Consider the following 6,000-nt stretch of genomic DNA (forward strand, 5'->3'; position numbering starts at 1 on the left):
CTAGTCAGAGAAATATAACTCAAAACCACCTGGAGATCCACCTCACATCAGTCAGAATTACTAAGATCAAAAACAGAGGTGATGGCAGATGCCTGCAAGGATGTGGAGAAAGAGGAACACTCCTCCATTGTTGGTGGGTTTGCAAACTGGTACAACCACTTGAAATCAGTCTTTCAGTTCCTCAAAAAATTGGACATAGTATTTACTACCCGAGGATCCAGCTATTCCACTCCTGAGCATATACCCAAAAGACACTCCAACATTTAAGAAACTTGCTACACTATGTTCATCTCCCATCTCAGCCTTATTTATAATACCCAGAAGCTGGAAAGCACCTAGATGTACTTCAACAGAGAAATGGATACAGAAAATAGGGTACATTTACACAATGGACTACTACTGAGTTGTTAAAAACAATGAAATTCTGAGGTAAATGGATGCAACTAGGAGCTATCATCTTGAGTGTGGTAACCTGGTCACAAAGAACACACTCACTGAAAAGAGGATACTAGCCCCAAAACTTGGAATACCCCCCCAAAAAAAAAAACAATTCACAGACTTTATGAAGTCATAAAGAAGGAAGACCAAAATGTGATGTTTCAGCCCTTATTAGGTGGGAGCACAAACTACTCATAAGAGGAAATACAGGACACATAGTAGAGCTGGGACTGAAAAAAGTTGATCTAGAGACTGCCATATGTGGGGATACATGCCATATACAGCCACCAAACCCAGTCACTATTGCTAATGCCAAGAGGTGCTTACTGGCAGGAGCCTGACATGGATGTCTCCTGAGAGGCTCTGCCAGAGCCATACTAATACAGAGGAGGATGCTTGCAGCTAACCATCTGACTGAACCTGGGAACCCCAATGGAGGAGCTAGGGAAAGGACTGAATGAGTTAAAAGGGTTTGGTACCCCATGGCAAAAAACAGTGTTAGCAAACCACACCAACCAGAGCTCCCAGGGACTAAAACACAAACCAATGAGTGCACATGCAGAGACCCATGGCTCCGGCTGCATATGTAGCAGAGGATGACATTGTCTGGCATCAATGCGAGGAGAGGCCTTTGGTCCTGTGAAAGCTTATGTGGGATCTAAATACACAGAATATCCAATAAAAACGATACAAAGAAACCCCATGATAAAAAATAAAACAAAAACAAATAGAACAGATGAGACCAAAATAATCAGACAAAGGGAAACCTGATGAAAACCTGAAGGCTAGGAAGAAGTAAGCTTTTTTAATGCATCTCTCTGTAGAAACAATTTTCCAGATTGATATTAAGAAAAAATATTACCTGATTACAGTGGCTCGAGCCTTTATTCTCAGCGCCTGGGAGGGAAGGCAGGTGGATCTCGGTGAGTTCAAAGCCAGTGGGGCTACAGAGACATTGTTTGAACAACCTCCAGCATAAAACAAAACCAAAGTCCACTCAAAATATGAGTGCTTTCGAAGGGTTAGAATTTTCTAGAGATTTGTAAATATGGAGATTGAAAAGGCTAAACAGGAAAATAAATCTCTCAACCGCTGGGCTAAAGGACAAAATTCAGACTGAGCTCTAAACATTATATTCACGGGATGAAAGTCTAACATTCCATGTATCTTGCCCCAGTCGATTCCCCTGAAGGGCTGAAGAAGCTGGAGATTGAAGAGAAAATGCCCTTAGGCTAGCAATGTGGAGGGCAAGGGCTTTTTTCTCTTCTTTCAGAATAAAATGACCAACAATGTCTCCCAGAGAAGCAACTGTTGCTATTTCCTTTGTTTGTTGATTTTGAAGGGTAGGGGTGTTACAGCACCTCAATTTCACATTAAGCACTTAATAGAATTTGGTCCTACATTCAGTCCCCAAAGCTGATGTTCTGGGAAGTTAAAAACGTTGTCTTGGGCTGGAATACTTTAGGATATTCCCGATTCTCTAATCTATTAGAATGAAAGCATCAGCTCCCCAAAGCCAAGAGTCAGGAGGGAACAGACTCAGCTGAGAGCTGTTTAGCAAACATTAGGGTAGGAGGGGGTTGGGGAGGTGTAAACTGCCAGCAGCTGAGGACTGTTTTCTGAGAATCAAGTGTTTTACAAAAAATGCAGAGAGCAAACAAAAGCCCCAGCACTTTTTCCTTCTGCCTGTATTTCCACTGTCATTTCTGTCCCACATCCCACACACCATTTATCCTCAAGTATCTGGGCATAAAATATGCCCAAGTATCATATCCAAAGTATATTATACTTTTCATTATTTCTTGTCCTAAAGGAGCTTTCTCTCCCTTCTCTTCTACCAGTCCCCCTTCCAATGACCTTTACTCCTTAGCCCAGAGGAGGCCTCCCATGGGTATCAGTCTGCCCTGGAATATCATTGTAATAGGATGAGATGCATCTTCTACTGAGGCTAGACAAGGCTGTCCAGTTAAGAGAAAGGGATCTGAAGGCAGGCAACAGAGACAGCCCTTGCTCCCCATCAGAAGCAGAAGGATTTGATAGAAGCAGGAAAGACTGAAGGGCCTAGTGGGTAAAGGGACCTGCTACCAAGGCCCAGGACCCAGGTTTGATCCCCAGAGCCCACATGGTGCAAGGGGAGAAGTAACTCTTGCATGCTGTCTCCTAACCTCCACAAGGTGCTACACTGGGACCTGCACACAGAGGTAAAAGCAAATTGGACCCTCTTTCAAACTGGTAAATTTGCTCCCTGCTTCTTTACATAAATAAATGACCCCTGACTGTTTCCTCATTTGGCAACCACACCACACAATGTTGCAACTCCTATAGTGTCTCACTGACCATAGTCACAGTAATTAATGAGCCACCAATTAACTCAGCAATAGTCCACACTTCCTCAAAATGGTGCATCGGTTTTACCATTGTGTCCTCTGCTCCTGGTCTGCTAACATCCAAGTCTGGGATAGTGAGGGACCTTCCTTTTTTTTTTTTTTTTTTTAAAGTAGCAACAAAACTAATTTTATGATTTGGGGTCACCACAACATGAGGAGCTGTATTAAAGGGTGGAAGCAATGGGGTAGTTGAGAACCACTGTTCTAGAAGAAACACTTTTCCCAGGGTCTTCCAGTCCAGGGCACCCTTCCTCCAGGTCTCAGTTAGATCACCTAGACCCTGGAACGGTGCCTGGTACAGAGCATTGAACAAATGTTGATTCTGTCCAAGAATCATCCATGAATAGGCGAAACCACTAAAATAGGTAGTCCCCAAAACCTGTTAAACCCGTTTCTTTTTTTTTCTTTTTTCTTTTTTTTAAACAACTTTATTTGGAAAAACAAAGATAAATGTACAGATTTTAAGCATTTTTTGCATGAAACTATACGATACATTTTTGTCAGTACTTGTTATTTTTTTTTTAAAGGTTTGATAGTGTGATTAAGATCTTACTAGTTACAATGAGCATAAAGTACATGTAAAACAAGACGCAACCTGGAAATAGTCAAAGTTTTCTTGGTGTGTAAAGATTTTTTTTTTTTTTTTTTTTACAATGAGCAAACAGTACATGTAATACAGGGGGTAACCCAGAATGTCAATGTGTTCTTGGTGGGTAAAGATTGAGCAAAACTTTTTTTTTGTTGTTGTTGTTTTGTTTTGTTTTCTTTTTTTCTTGGACTTCACACAGTCTGTGAGTTATTTCTGGGGCAGTGCGAGCCTCTGGGGTTAGCATCCCACTATCAGTGACTGCATATTATGTCTGTTTTTGTGACTGGGTTATCTCACTCAGGATGATATTCTCTAGATGCAGCCATTTTCTTAAGAATTTGGTTAAGTCATTGTTTCTGGTGGCTGAGTAGTATTCCATTGTGTAAATGTTCCACAATTTTTGTATCCATTCATCTACTGAAGGACATCTGGGTTCTTTCCAGCTTCTGGCTATTATAAATAGAGCTGCTATGAACATTGTGGTGCATGTATCTTTGTTGTGTATTAAAGTGTCTCTGGGGTATATGCCCAGAAGTGGAATAGCTGGGTCTTCAGGTAGTACTATGTCCAATTTTCTGAGGTATCGCCAGACTGATTTCCAGAGTGGTCATATCAGTTTACAACCCCACCAACAGTGGAGAAGTGTTCCTCTTTCTCCGCAACCTCGCCAGCATCTGTTGTCATCTGTGTTTTGGATCTTGGTCAATCTGACTGGTGTGAGGTGGAATCTCAGGGTTGTTTTGATTTGCATTTCCCTGATGGCTAAGGATGTTGAGCACTTCCTCAGGTGTTTCTCAGCCATTAGATATTCCTCAATTGAGAATGTTTTGTTTAGCTCTGTACCTCATTTTTTAATAGGGTTGTTTGATTCTCTGGTGTCTAGCTTTTTGAGTTCTTTGTATACCTTGGATATTAGGCCTCTATCTGATGTGGTGTTGGTAAAGATCTTTTCCCATTCTGTTGGCTGCCGTTTTGTTTTCTTGACAATGTCCTTAGCCTTACAGAAACTTAGCAATCGCATTAAGTCCCATTTGTTAATCTTTGACCTTAGAGCTTGAGCCATTGGTGTTTTGTTCAGAAAATTTTCTCCTGTGCCTATGTGTTCTAAGGTTTTCCCTACTTTCTCCTCTAATAGTTTCAGTGTATCTGGTTTAATGTGGAGATCTTTGACCCACTTACACTTGAGCTTTGTACAGGGAGATAAAAAAGGGTCTATTTTCATTTTTCTGCATGCTGAGTGCCAGTTGGACCAGCACCATTTGTTGAATAGGCTGTCCTTTTTCCATTGAATGTTTACGGCTCCTTTGTCAAAAATCAGGTGACCATATACGTGAGGGCTCATTTCTGGATCTTCTATTCTATTCCATTGATCCACATGCCTATTTCTGTACCAGCACTATGCAGTTTTCAGCACAATTGCCTTGTAATATAGCTTGAGGTCAGGGATAGTGATTCCCGCAGATGTTTTCTTGTTGTTGAGGATGGATTTCGCTATTCTAAGTCTTTTGTTGTTCCATATGAAATTGGAATAGGTAGGGGGAGAGTGGGCAGCCTTGTCGAGTTGTGACGGACCTTCCTAAATGACCCCAGATACTTGCACACTCTGCAGGTTAACTTTTTAAAGAAATATTGGGGTGACTTTTTTCATAAGTATTTCTGCCCCTTTAGCTCTCACTGGTCTAAAGAAAAAGGGGGTGGTGGTGGGAGGCAGGGGTGGTGGTGACGGGATTGTCTTTCATATGAACTGGCTGGAAAAAGTGGTCCCTAGCTAGTGAAGAGAAGGCAACCAAGAGATCCGGCAGGGAATAAGAAAGAAGTTACCCATGAGCTCACCTCTAAGTGCAGGTAACCACTGCAAAAAGAGATCCAACTCTGCCTCTATTCCACACCAGACAGACAGCCTTTGAAGACTCTCAGACAAGCATGTGCTTAATGCCAATTGGCTGCAAGTTCTGAGGAGCTCTTCTCCAGTAGACAGGGAACAGCTGTGCCTGCCTGCTATTGGCAACTAGGCACAAACGGCCCTCAGGTGCACAGGGGAGTTTCACTCTCTTCTTGTCCCTCCCCCTAATTAGATTGGATTCTCAATATTTTTTTATTTAGAAAATTAAAATTATGTGTATATATATGTGTATATATGTGTGTATGTGTGTATGTGTGTATGTGCGTATGTGTGTATGCAGGCATGTACGTAAGGCAGCAGAGGGCATGGGACCCCTTGTGTTGTGTCAGGCTGCTGTGAGCTGCCCACTTTGGGTGCTGAGCATTAGTCCTCTGCTAGACTCTATGCTCATAGCCAGGGAGCCATCTTTCCAGCCAAAGGCCCATCTTCCTGTCACGTGTGGTAGGACCTAACACAACTTCTACCTGGAGATCCTGAGCAGTATAGATTCAGGGTCTTTACATTTAAAACAGTTAGCCAGGAAGTGGTAATTGGCATTTAATTTTTAAAAACTTTTACTAGGAGCTGACCCATCATAGTTCTGTGTATGTATGGCTTCCAAAATCAAAATTAAATAAAATCGCTGTGGAAGGGCTATGTTAAGGCATTTAAATATTTTGGGGGAGATTTGATATTTAGCAAAT

Source organism: Micromys minutus (genome assembly GCF_963924665.1).
Source record: "Micromys minutus genome assembly, chromosome: 30".
Taxonomy (NCBI): Eukaryota; Metazoa; Chordata; class Mammalia; order Rodentia; family Muridae; genus Micromys; species Micromys minutus.